Source organism: Lampetra fluviatilis, chromosome 57, assembly GCF_964198595.1.
Source record: "Lampetra fluviatilis chromosome 57, kcLamFluv1.1, whole genome shotgun sequence".
In the NCBI taxonomy this organism is placed as follows: Eukaryota; Metazoa; Chordata; class Hyperoartia; order Petromyzontiformes; family Petromyzontidae; genus Lampetra; species Lampetra fluviatilis.
Genome location: NC_136331.1, coordinates 104,125 through 117,645, shown reverse-complemented (window position 1 = coordinate 117,645; position 13,521 = coordinate 104,125).

Sequence of the window (13,521 nt, the reverse complement as noted above, 5' to 3'; positions counted from 1 at the left end):
TGTCAGGTCAGAGGTTTTACCTCTAAATCTCTTGTGTCAGGTCAGAGGTTTTACCTCTAAATCTCCCGTGTCAGGTCAGAGGTTTTACCTTTAGATTTCTCGTGTCAGGTCAGAGGTTTTACCTCTCAATCTCCCGTGTCAGGTCCGAGGTTTTACCTCTAAATCTCCCGTGTCAGGTCAGAGGTTTTACTGTTAGATCTTTCGTGTCAGGTCAGAGGTTTTACCTCTAAATCTCCCGTGTCGGGTCAGAGGTTTTACCTCTAAATATCCCGTGTAATGACAGAGGTTTTACCTCTATATCTCTCATGTCAGGTGAGAGGTTCTACCTCTCGATTTCTCATGTCAGGTCAGAGGTTTTTCCCTTAGATATCTCGTGTCAGGTCAGAGGTTTTACCTCTAGATCTCTCGTATCAGGTCAGAGGTTTTACTTCTCAATCTCCCGTGTCAGGTCAGAGGTTTTACCTCTAGATCTCTCGTGTCAGGTCAGATATTTTACCTCTAAATCTCTCGTGTCAGGTCAGAGATTTTACCTCTAAATCTCTCGTGTCAGGTCATTGGTTTTACCTTTTAATCTCTCGTGTCAGGTCAGAGGTTTTACTTATAGATCTCTCGTGTCAGGTCAGAGGTTTTTCCTTTAGATATCTCGTGTCAGGTCAGAGGTTTTACCTCTATATCTCTCGTATCAGGTCAGAGGTTTTACTTCTCAATCTCCCGTGTCAGGTCAGAGGTTTTACCTCTAGATCTCTCGTGTCAGGTCAGATATTTTACCTCTAAATCTCCCGTGTCGGGTCAGAGGTTTTACCTCTAAATATCCCGTGTAAGGACAGAGGTTTTACCTCTATCTCTCATGTCAGGTGAGAGGTTCTACCTCTCGATTTCTCATGTCAGGTCAGAGGTTTTTCCTTTAGATATCTCGTGTCAGGTCAGAGGTTTTACCTCTAGATCTCTCGTATCAGGTCAGAGGTTTTACTTCTCAATCTCCCGTGTCAGGTCAGAGGTTTTACCTCTAGATCTCTCGTGTCAGGTCAGATATTTTACCTCTAAATCTCTCGTGTCAGGTCAGAGATTTTACCTCTAAATCTCTCGTGTCAGGTCATTGGTTTTACCTTTTAATCTCTCGTGTCAGGTCAGAGGTTTTACTTATAGATCTCTCGTGTCAGGTCAGAGGTTTTACCTCTAAATCTCCCGTGTCATGTCAGAGGTTTTACCTCTAAAGCTCTCGTGTCAGGTCCGAGGTTTTACCTCTAAATCTCCCGTGTCAGGTCAGAGGTTTTACATTTAGATTTTTCGTGTCATGACAGAGGGTTTACCTCTAAATCTCTCGTGTCAGGTCAGAAGTTTTACCTCTAAATATCCCGTGTCAGGTCAGAGGTTTTACCTCTAAATCTCTCGTGTCAGGTCAGAGGTTTTACCTCTCAATCTCTCGTGTCAGGTCAGAGGTTTTACCTTTAGATCTCTCGTGTCAGGTCAGAGGCTTTACCTCTATATCTCGCGTGTCAGATCATTGGTTTTACCACTTAATCTCTCGTGTCAGGTCAGAGGTTTTACCACTAAATTTTCCGTGTCATGTCAGAGGTTTTACCTCTAAATCTCTCGTGTCAGGTCAGAGGTTTTACCTCTAAATCTCTCGTGTCAGGTCAGAGATTTTACATCTAGATCTCTCGTGTCAGGTCAGTGGTTTTAATTCAATCTCCCGTGTCAGGTCAGCGGTTTTACCTCTAAATCTCTTGTGTCAGTTCAGATGTTTTACCTCTAAATCTCCCGTGTCAGGTCAGAGGTTTTACCTTTAGATCTTTCGTGTCAGGTCAGAGGGTTTACCTCTAAATCTCCCGTGTCAGGTCAGAGGTTTTACCTCTAAATATCCCGTGTCAGGTCAGAGGTTTTACCTCTATATCTCTCATGTCAGGTGAGAGGTTCTACCTCTCGATTTCTCATGTCAGGTCAGAGGTTTTACCTTTAGATCTCTCGTGTCAGGTCAGAGGTTTTACCTCTCAATCTCTCGTGTCAGGTCAGAGGTTTTACCTCTAAATCTCCCATGTCAGGTCAGAGGTTTTACCTCTAAATCTCGTGTCAGGTCAGAGGTTTTACCTTTAGATCTTTCGTGTCAGGTCAGAGGTTTAACCTCTACATCTCTTGTGTCAGGTCAGAGGGTTTACCTCTAAATCTCCCGTGTCAGGTCAGAGGTTTTACCTCTAAATCTCCCGTGTCAGGTCAGAGGTTTTACCTCTAGATCTCTCGTGTCAGGTCAGAGGTTTTACATCTAAATCTCTCGTGTCAGGTCAGAGGTTTTTCCTCTAAATCTCTCGTGTCAGGTCAGATGTTTTACCTCTAAATTTCTCGTGTCAGGTCAGAGGTTTTACCTCTAGATCTCTCGTGTCAAGTCAGATGTTTTACCTCTAGATCTCCCGTGTCAGGTCATAGGTTTTACCTCTCAATCTCTCGTGTCAGGTCAGAGGTTTTACCTCTAAATCTCTCGTCTGGTCAGAGGTTTTACATCTTTATCTCTAGTGTCAGGTGAGAGGTTTTACTTCTCGATTTCTCATGTCAGGTCAGAGATTTTACCTCTAAATCTCTTGTCAGGTCAGAAGTTTTACCTCTAGATTTCTCGTGTCAGGTCAGAGGTTTTACCTTTATATCTCTCGTGTCAGGTCAGAGATTTTACCTCTAAATCTCTCGTGTCAGGTCAGAGATTTTACCTCTAAATCTCTTGTCAGGTCAGAGGTTTTACCTCTAAATCTCTCGTGTCAGGTCATAGGTTTTACCTCTAAATCTCCCATGTCAGGTCAGAGGTTTTGCCTCTAAATCTCCCGTGTCAGGTCAGAGGTTTTACCTCTATCTCTCGTGTCAGGTCAGAGGCTTTACCTCTAAATCTCTCGTGTCAGGTCAGAAGTTTTACCTCTAAATCTCTCGTGTCAGGTCAGAGGTTTTACTTCTAGATCTCTCGTGTCAGGTGAGACGTTTTACCTCTGAATCTTTCGTGTCAGGTCAGAGGTTTTACCTCTAAATCTTCCGTGTCAGGTCAGAGGTTTTACCTCTAAATATCCCGTGTCAGGTCAGAGGTTTTACCTCTCAATCTTCCGTGTCAGGTCAGAGGTTTTACCTCTCAATCTTCCGTGTCAGGTCAGAGGTTTTACCTCTAGATCTCCCGTGTCAGGTCAGAGGTTTTACCTCTAAATCTCCCATGTCAGGTCAGAGGTTTTGCCTCTAAATCTCCCGTGTCAGGTCAGAGGTTTTACCTCTATCTCTCGTGTCAGGTCAGAGGTTTTACCTCTAAATCTCTCGTGTCAGGTCAGAAGTTTTACCTCTAAATCTCTCGTGTAAGGTCAGAGGTTTTACTTCTAGATCTCTCGTGTCAGGTCAGAGGATTTACCTCTCAATCTCCCGTGTCAGGTCTGACGTTTTACCTCTGAATCTTTCGTGTCAGGTCAGAGGTTTTACCTCTAAATCTTCCGTGTCAGGTCAGAGGTTTTACCTCTAAATATCCCGTGTCAGGTCAGAGGTTTTTCCTCTAAATCTCTCGTGTCAGGTCAGAGGTTTTACCTCTAGATCTCCCGTGTCAGGTCAGAGGTTTTACCTCTAAATCTCCCATGTCAGGTCAGAGGTTTTGCCTCTAAATCTCCCGTGTCAGGTCATAGGTTTTACCTCTCATTCTCTCGTGTCAGGTCAGAGGTTTTACCTTTATATCTCTCGTGTCAGGTCAGATATTTTACCTCTAAATCTCTCGTGTCAGGTCAGAGATTTTACCTCTAAATCTCTTGTCAGGTCAGAGGTTTTACCTCTAAATTTCTCGTGTCATGTCATAGGTTTTACGTCTAAATCTCCCGTGTCAGGTCAGAGGTTTTACCTCTAAATCTCCCGTGTCAGGTCAGAGGTTTTACCTCTAAATCTCCCGTGTCAGGTCAGAGGTTTTACCTCTCAATCTCCCGTGTCAGGTCAGAGGTTTTACCTCTAAATATCCCGTGTCAGGTCAGAGGTTTTACCTCTCAATCTTCCGTGTCAGGTCCGAGGTTTTACCTCTAAATCTCCCGTGTCAGGTCAGAGGTTTTACCGTTAGATCTTTCGTGTCAGGTCAGAGGTTTTACCTCTAAATCTCCCGTGTCAGGTCAGAGGTTTTACCTCTAAATATCCCGTGTCAGGTCAGAGGTTTTACCTCTATATCTCTCATGTCAGGTGAGAGGTTCTACCTCTCGATTTCTCATGTCAGGTCAGAGGTTTTACCTTTAGATCTCTCGTGTCAGGTCAGAGGTTTTACTTCTCAATCTCCCGTGTCAGGTCAGAGGTTTTACCTCTAAATCTCTCGTGTCAGGTCAGAGGTTTTACCTCTAAATCTCTCGTTTCAGGTCAGAGGTTTTACCTCTAAATCTCCCATGTCAGGTCAGAGTTTTTACCTCTAAATCTCGTGTCAGGTCAGAGGTTTTACCTTTAGATCTTTCGTGTCAGGTCAGAGGTTTTACCTCTACATCTCTTGTGTCAGGTCAGAGGGTTTACCTCTATATCTCTCAGGTCAGGTGAGAGGTTCTACCTCGATTTCTCATGTCAGGTCAGAGGTTTTACCTTTAGATATCTCGTGTCAAGTCAGATGTTTTACCTCTAGATCTCCCGTGTCAGGTCATAGGTTTTACCTCTCAATCTCTCGTGTCAGGTCAGAGGTTTTACCTCTAAATCTCTCGTCTGGTCAGAGGTTTTACATCTTTATCTCTAGTGTCAGGTGAGAGGTTTTACTTCTCGATTTCTCATGTCAGGTCAGAGATTTTACCTCTAAATCTCTTGTCAGGTCAGAAGTTTTACCTCTAGATTTCTCGTGTCAGGTCAGAGGTTTTACCTTTATATCTCTCGTGTCAGGTCAGAGATTTTACCTCTAAATCTCTCGTGTCAGGTCAGAGATTTTACCTCTAAATCTCTTGTCAGGTCAGAGGTTTTACCTCTAAATCTCTCGTGTCAGGTCATAGGTTTTACCTCTAAATCTCCCATGTCAGGTCAGAGGTTTTGCCTCTAAATCTCCCGTGTCAGGTCAGAGGTTTTACCTCTATCTCTCGTGTCAGGTCAGAGGCTTTACCTCTAAATCTCTCGTGTCAGGTCAGAAGTTTTACCTCTAAATCTCTCGTGTCAGGTCAGAGGTTTTACTTCTAGATCTCTCGTGTCAGGTGAGACGTTTTACCTCTGAATCTTTCGTGTCAGGTCAGAGGTTTTACCTCTAAATCTTCCGTGTCAGGTCAGAGGTTTTACCTCTAAATATCCCGTGTCAGGTCAGAGGTTTTACCTCTCAATCTTCCGTGTCAGGTCAGAGGTTTTACCTCTCAATCTTCCGTGTCAGGTCAGAGGTTTTACCTCTAGATCTCCCGTGTCAGGTCAGAGGTTTTACCTCTAAATCTCCCATGTCAGGTCAGAGGTTTTGCCTCTAAATCTCCCGTGTCAGGTCAGAGGTTTTACCTCTATCTCTCGTGTCAGGTCAGAGGTTTTACCTCTAAATCTCTCGTGTCAGGTCAGAAGTTTTACCTCTAAATCTCTCGTGTAAGGTCAGAGGTTTTACTTCTAGATCTCTCGTGTCAGGTCAGAGGATTTACCTCTCAATCTCCCTTGTCAGGTCTGACGTTTTACCTCTGAATCTTTCGTGTCAGGTCAGAGGTTTTACCTCTAAATCTTCCGTGTCAGGTCAGAGGTTTTACCTCTAAATATCCCGTGTCAGGTCAGAGGTTTTTCCTCTAAATCTCTCGTGTCAGGTCAGAGGTTTTACCTCTAGATCTCCCGTGTCAGGTCAGAGGTTTTACCTCTAAATCTCCCATGTCAGGTCAGAGGTTTTGCCTCTAAATCTCCCGTGTCAGGTCATAGGTTTTACCTCTCATTCTCTCGTGTCAGGTCAGAGGTTTTACCTTTATATCTCTCGTGTCAGGTCAGATATTTTACCTCTAAATCTCTCGTGTCAGGTCAGAGATTTTACCTCTAAATCTCTTGTCAGGTCAGAGGTTTTACCTCTAAATTTCTCGTGTCATGTCATAGGTTTTACGTCTAAATCTCCCGTGTCAGGTCAGAGGTTTTACCTCTAAATCTCCCGTGTCAGGTCAGAGGTTTTACCTCTAAATCTCCCGTGTCAGGTCAGAGGTTTTACCTCTCAATCTCCCGTGTCAGGTCAGAGGTTTTACCTCTAAATATCCCGTGTCAGGTCAGAGGTTTTACCTCTCAATCTTCCGTGTCAGGTCCGAGGTTTTACCTCTAAATCTCCCGTGTCAGGTCAGAGGTTTTACCGTTAGATCTTTCGTGTCAGGTCAGAGGTTTTACCTCTAAATCTCCCGTGTCAGGTCAGAGGTTTTACCTCTAAATATCCCGTGTCAGGTCAGAGGTTTTACCTCTATATCTCTCATGTCAGGTGAGAGGTTCTACCTCTCGATTTCTCATGTCAGGTCAGAGGTTTTACCTTTAGATCTCTCGTGTCAGGTCAGAGGTTTTACTTCTCAATCTCCCGTGTCAGGTCAGAGGTTTTACCTCTAAATCTCTCGTGTCAGGTCAGAGGTTTTACCTCTAAATCTCTCGTTTCAGGTCAGAGGTTTTACCTCTAAATCTCCCATGTCAGGTCAGAGTTTTTACCTCTAAATCTCGTGTCAGGTCAGAGGTTTTACCTTTAGATCTTTCGTGTCAGGTCAGAGGTTTTACCTCTACATCTCTTGTGTCAGGTCAGAGGGTTTACCTCTATATCTCTCAGGTCAGGTGAGAGGTTCTACCTCGATTTCTCATGTCAGGTCAGAGGTTTTACCTTTAGATATCTCGTGTCAGGTCAGAGGTTTTACTTCTCAATCTCCCGTGTCAGGTCAGAGGTTTTACCTCTAAATCTCTCGTGTCAGGTCAGAGGTTTTACCTCTAAATCTCCCGTGTCAGGTCAGAGGTTTTACCTCTAGATCTCTCGTGTCAGGTCAGAGGTTTTACATCTAAATCTCTCGTGTCAGGTCAGAGGTTTTTCCTCTAAATCTCTCGTGTCAGGTCAGATGTTTTACCTCTAAATTTCTCGTGTCAGGTCAGAGGTTTTACCTCTAGATCTCCCGTGTCAGGTCATAGGTTTTACCTCTCAATCTCTCGTGTCAGGTCAGAGGTTTTACCTCTAAATCTATCGTCTGGTCAGAGGTTTTCCATCTATATCTCTAGTGTCAGGTGAGAGGTTTTACTTCTCGATTTCTCATGTCAGGTCAGAGATAATACCTCTAAATCTCTTGTCAGGTCAGAAGTTTTACCTCTAGATTTCTCGTGTCAGGTCAGAGGTTTTACCTTTATATCTCTCGTGTCAGGTCAGAGATTTTACCTCTAAATTTCTCGTGTCAGGTCGGAGATTTTACCTCTAAATCTCTTGTCAGGTCAGAGGTTTTACCTCTAAATCTCTCGTGTCAGGTCATAGGTTTTACCTCTAAATCTCCCATGTCAGGTCAGAGGTTTTACCTCTAAATCTCCCGTGTCAGGTCAGAGGTTTTACCTCTATCTCTCGTGTCAGGTCAGAGGTTTTACCTCTAAATCTCTCGTGTCAGGTCAGAGGTTTTACCTCTATATCTCTCGTGTCAGGTCATTGGTTTTACTTCTAGATCTCTCGTGTCAGGTCAGACGTTTTACCTCTGAATCTTTCGTGTCAGGTCAGAGGTTTTACCTCTAAATCTTCCGTGTCAGGTCAGAGGTTTTACCTCTAAATATCCCGTGTCAGGTCAGAGGTTTTACCTCTCAATCTTCCGTGTCAGGTCAGAGGTTTTACCTCTCAATCTTCCGTGTCAGGTCCGAGGTTTTACCTCTAAATCTCCCGTGTCAGGTCAGAGGTTTTACCGTTAGATCTTTCGTGTCAGGTCAGAGGTTTTACCTCTAAATCTCCCGTGTCAGGTCAGAGGTTTTACCTCTAAATATCCCGTGTCAGGTCAGAGGTTTTACCTCTAAATCTCCCATGTCAGGTCAGAGGTTTTGCCTCTAAATCTCCCGTGTCAGGTCATAGGTTTTACCTCTCAATCTCTCGTGTCAGGTCAGAGGTTTTACCTCTAAATCTCTCGTCTGGTCATAGGTTTTACATCTATATCTCTAGTGTCAGGTGAGAGGTTTTACTTCTCGATTTCTCATGTCAGGTCAGAGATTTTACCTCTAAATCTCTTGTCAGGTCAGAAGTTTTACCTCTAGATTTCTCGTGTCAGGTCAGAGGTTTTACCTTTATATCTCTCGTGTCAGGTCAGATATTTTACCTCTAAATCTCTCGTGTCAGGTCAGAGTTTTTACCTTTAAATCTCTTGTCAGGTCAGAGGTTTTACCTCTAAATTTCTCGTGTCAGGTCATAGGTTTTACCTCTAAATCTCCCGTGTCAGGTCAGAGGTTTTACCTCTAAATCTCCCGTGTCAGGTCAGAGGTTTTACCTCTAAATCTCCCGTGTCAGGTCAGAGGTTTTACCTCTATCTCTCGTGTCAGGTCAGAGGTTTTACCTCTAAATCTCTCGTGTCAGGTCATAAGTTTTACCTCTAAATCTCTCGTGTCAGGTCAGAGGTTTTACTTCTAGATCTCTCGTGTCAGGTCAGAGGTTTTACCTCTCAATCTCCCGTGTCAGGTAAGACGTTTTACCTCTGAATCTTTCGTGTGAGGTCAGAGGTTTTACCTCTAAATCTTCCGTGTCAGGTCAGAGGTTTTACCTCTAAATATCCCGTGTCAGGTCAGACGTTTTACCTCTGAATCTTTCGTGTCAGGTCAGAGGTTTTACCTCTCAATCTTCCGTGTCAGGTCAGAGGTTTTACCTCTCAATCTTCCGTGTCAGGTCCGAGGTTTTACCTCTAAATCTCCCGTGTCAGGTCAGAGGTTTTACCGTTAGATCTTTCGTGTCAGGTCAGAGGTTTTACCTCTAAATCTCCCGTGTCAGGTCAGAGGTTTTACCTCTAAATATCCCGTGTCAGGTCAGAGGTTTTACCTCTATATCTCTCATGTCAGGTGAGAGGTTCTACCTCTCGATTTCTCATGTCAGGTCAGAGGTTTTACCTTTAGATCTCTCGTGTCAGGTCAGAGGTTTTACCTCTCAATCTCCCGTGTCAGGTCAGAGGTTTTACCTCTAAATCTCTTGTGTCAGGTCAGAGGTTTTACCTCTAAATCTCTCGTTTCAGGTCAGAGGTTTTACCTCTAAATCTCCCATGTCAGGTCAGAGGTTTTACCTCTAAATCTCGTGTCAGGTCATAGGTTTTACCTTTAGATCTTTCGTGTCAGGTCAGAGGTTTTACCTCTACATCTCTTGTGTCAGGTCAGAGGGTTTACCTCTAAATCTCCCGTGTCAGGTCAGAGGTTTTACCTCTAAATCTCCCGTGTCAGGTCAGAGGTTTTACCTCTAGATCTCTCGTGTCAGGTCAGAGGTTTTACATCTAAATCTCTCGTGTCAGGTCAGAGGTTTTTCCTCTAAATCTCTCGTGTCAGGTCAGATGTTTTACCTCTAAATTTCTCGTGTCAGGTCAGAGGTTTTACCTCTAGATCTCCCGTGTCAGGTCATAGGTTTTACTTCTCAATCTCTCGTGTCAGGTCAGAGGTTTTACCTCTAAATCTCTCGTCTGGTCAGAGGTTTTACATCTATATCTCTAGTGTCAGGTGAGAGGTTTTACTTCTCGATTTCTCATGTCAGGTCAGAGATTTTACCTCTAAATCTCTTGTCAGGTCAGAAGTTTTACCTCTCAATCTCTCGTGTCAGGTCAGAGGTTTTACCTTTAGATCTCTCGTGTCAGGTCAGAGGCTTTACCTCTATATCTCGCGTGTCAGATCATTGGTTTTACCACTTAATCTCTCGTGTCAGGTCAGAGGTTTTACCACTAAATTTTCCTTGTCATGTCAGAGGTTTTACCTCTAAATCTCTCGTGTCAGGTCAGAGGTTTTACCTCTAAATCTCTCGTGTCAGGTCAGAGATTTTACATCTAGATCTCTCGTGTCAGGTCAGTGGTTTTACTTCAATCTCCCGTGTCAGGTCAGAGGTTTTACCTCTAAATCTCTTGTGTCAGTTCAGATGTTTTACCTCTAAATCTCCCGTGTCAGGTCAGAGGTTTTACTTTTAGATCTTTCGTGTCAGGTCAGAGGGTTTACCTCTAAATCTCCCGTGTCAGGTCAGAGGTTTTACCTCTAAATATCCCGTGTCAGGTCAGAGGTTTTACCTCTATATCTCTCATGTCAGGTGAGAGGTTCTACCTCTCGATTTCTCATGTCAGGTCAGAGGTTTTACCTTTAGATCTCTCGTGTCAGGTCAGAGGTTTTACCTCTCAATCTCTCGTGTCAGGTCAGAGGTTTTACCTCTAAATCTCCCATGTCAGGTCAGAGGTTTTACCTCTAAATCTCGTGTCAGGTCAGAGGTTTTACCTTTAGATCTTTCGTGTCAGGTCAGAGGTTTAACCTCTACATCTCTTGTGTCAGGTCAGAGGGTTTACCTCTAAATCTCCCGTGTCAGGTCAGAGGTTTTACCTCTAAATCTCCCGTGTCAGGTCAGAGGTTTTACCTCTAGATCTCTCGTGTCAGGTCAGAGGTTTTACATCTAAATCTCTCGTGTCAGGTCAGAGGTTTTTCCTCTAAATCTCTCGTGTCAGGTCAGAGGTTTTTCCTCTAAATCTCTCGTGTCAGGTCAGATGTTTTACCTCTAAATTTCTCGTGTCAGGTCAGAGGTTTTACCTCTAGATCTCTCGTGTCAAGTCAGATGTTTTACCTCTAGATCTCCCGTGTCAGGTCATAGGTTTTACCTCTCAATCTCTCGTGTCAGGTCAGAGGTTTTACCTCTAAATCTCTCGTCTGGTCAGAGGTTTTACATCTTTATCTCTAGTGTCAGGTGAGAGGTTTTACTTCTCGATTTCTCATGTCAGGTCAGAGATTTTACCTCTAAATCTCTTGTCAGGTCAGAAGTTTTACCTCTAGATTTCTCGTGTCAGGTCAGAGGTTTTACCTTTATATCTCTCGTGTCAGGTCAGAGATTTTACCTCTAAATCTCTCGTGTCAGGTCAGAGATTTTACCTCTAAATCTCTTGTCAGGTCAGAGGTTTTACCTCTAAATCTCTCGTGTCAGGTCATAGGTTTTACCTCTAAATCTCCCATGTCAGGTCAGAGGTTTTGCCTCTAAATCTCCCGTGTCAGGTCAGAGGTTTTACCTCTATCTCTCGTGTCAGGTCAGAGGTTTTACCTCTAAATCTCTCGTGTCAGGTCAGAAGTTTTACCTCTAAATCTCTCGTGTCAGGTCAGAGGTTTTACTTCTAGATCTCTCGTGTCAGGTCAGACGTTTTACCTCTGAATCTTTCGTGTCAGGTCAGAGGTTTTACCTCTAAATCTTCCGTGTCAGGTCAGAGGTTTTACCTCTAAATATCCCGTGTCAGGTCAGAGGTTTTACCTCTCAATCTTCCGTGTCAGGTCAGAGGTTTTACCTCTCAATCTTCCGTGTCAGGTCAGAGGTTTTACCTCTAGATCTCCCGTGTCAGGTCAGAGGTTTTACCTCTAAATCTCCCATGTCAGGTCAGAGGTTTTGCCTCTAAATCTCCCGTGTCAGGTCAGAGGTTTTACCTCTATCTCTCGTGTCAGGTCAGAGGTTTTACCTCTAAATCTCTCGTGTCAGGTCAGAAGTTTTACCTCTAAATCTCTCGTGTAAGGTCAGAGGTTTTACTTCTAGATCTCTCGTGTCAGGTCAGAGGATTTACCTCTCAATCTCCCGTGTCAGGTCTGACGTTTTACCTCTGAATCTTTCGTGTCAGGTCAGAGGTTTTACCTCTAAATCTTCCGTGTCAGGTCAGAGGTTTTACCTCTAAATATCCCGTGTCAGGTCAGAGGTTTTTCCTCTAAATCTCTCGTGTCAGGTCAGAGGTTTTACCTCTAGATCTCCCGTGTCAGGTCAGAGGTTTTACCTCTAAATCTCCCATGTCAGGTCAGAGGTTTTGCCTCAAAATCTCCCGTGTCAGGTCATAGGTTTTACCTCTCATTCTCTCGTGTCAGGTCAGAGGTTTTACCTTTATATCTCTCGTGTCAGGTCAGATATTTTACCTCTAAATCTCTCGTGTCAGGTCAGAGATTTTACCTCTAAATCTCTTGTCAGGTCAGAGGTTTTACCTCTAAATTTCTCGTGTCAGGTCATAGGTTTTACGTCTAAATCTCCCGTGTCAGGTCAGAGGTTTTACCTCTAAATCTCCCGTGTCAGGTCAGAGGTTTTACCTCTAAATCTCCCGTGTCAGGTCAGACGTTTTACCTCTGAATCTTTCGTGTCAGGTCAGAGGTTTTACCTCTAAATCTTCCGTGTCAGGTCAGAGGTTTTACCTCTAAATATCCCGTGTCAGGTCAGAGGTTTTACCTCTCAATCTTCCGTGTCAGGTCAGAGGTTTTACCTCTCAATCTTCCGTGTCAGGTCCGAGGTTTTACCTCTAAATCTCCCGTGTCAGGTCAGAGGTTTTACCGTTAGATCTTTCGTGTCAGGTCAGAGGTTTTACCTCTAAATCTCCCGTGTCAGGTCAGAGGTTTTACCTCTAAATATCCCGTGTCAGGTCAGAGGTTTTACCTCTCAATCTTCCGTGTCAGGTCCGAGGTTTTACCTCTAAATCTCCCGTGTCAGGTCAGAGGTTTTACCGTTAGATCTTTCGTGTCAGGTCACAGGTTTTACCTCTAAATCTCCCGTGTTAGGTCAGAGGTTTTACCTCTAAATATCCCGTGTCAGGTCAGAGGTTTTACCTCTATATCTCTCATGTCAGGTGAGAGGTTCTACCTCTCGATTTCTCATGTCAGGTCAGAGGTTTTACCTTTAGATCTCTCGTGTCAGGTCAGAGGTTTTACTTCTCAATCTCCCGTGTCAGGTCAGAGGTTTTACCTCTAAATCTCTCGTGTCAGGTCAGAGGTTTTACCTCTAAATCTCTCGTTTCAGGTCAGAGGTTTTACCTCTAAATCTCCCATGTCAGGTCAGAGTTTTTACCTCTAAATCTCGTGTCAGGTCAGATGTTTTACCTCTAAATTTCTCGTGTCAGGTCAGAGGTTTTACCTCTAGATCTCCCGTGTCAGGTCATAGGTTTTACCTCTCAATCTCTCGTGTCAGGTCAGAGGTTTTACCTCTAAATCTATCGTCTGGTCAGAGGTTTTCCATCTATATCTCTAGTGTCAGGTGAGAGGTTTTACTTCTCGATTTCTCATGTCAGGTCAGAGATAATACCTCTAAATCTCTTGTCAGGTCAGAAGTTTTACCTCTAGATTTCTCGTGTCAGGTCAGAGGTTTTACCTTTATATCTCTCGTGTCAGGTCAGAGATTTTACCTCTAAATCTCTCGTGTCAGGTCAGAGATTTTACCTCCAAATCTCTTGTCAGGTCAGAGGTTTTACCTCTAAATCTCTCGTGTCAGGTCATAGGTTTTACCTCTAAATCTCCCATGTCAGGTCAGAGGTTTTACCTCTAAATCTCCCGTGTCAGGTCAGAGGTTTTACCTCTATCTCTCGTGTCAGGTCAGAGGTTTTTCCTCTAAATCTCTCGTGTCAGGTCAGAGGTTTTACCTCAATATCTCTCGTGTCAGGTCATTGGTTTTACTTCTAGATCTCTCGTGTCAGG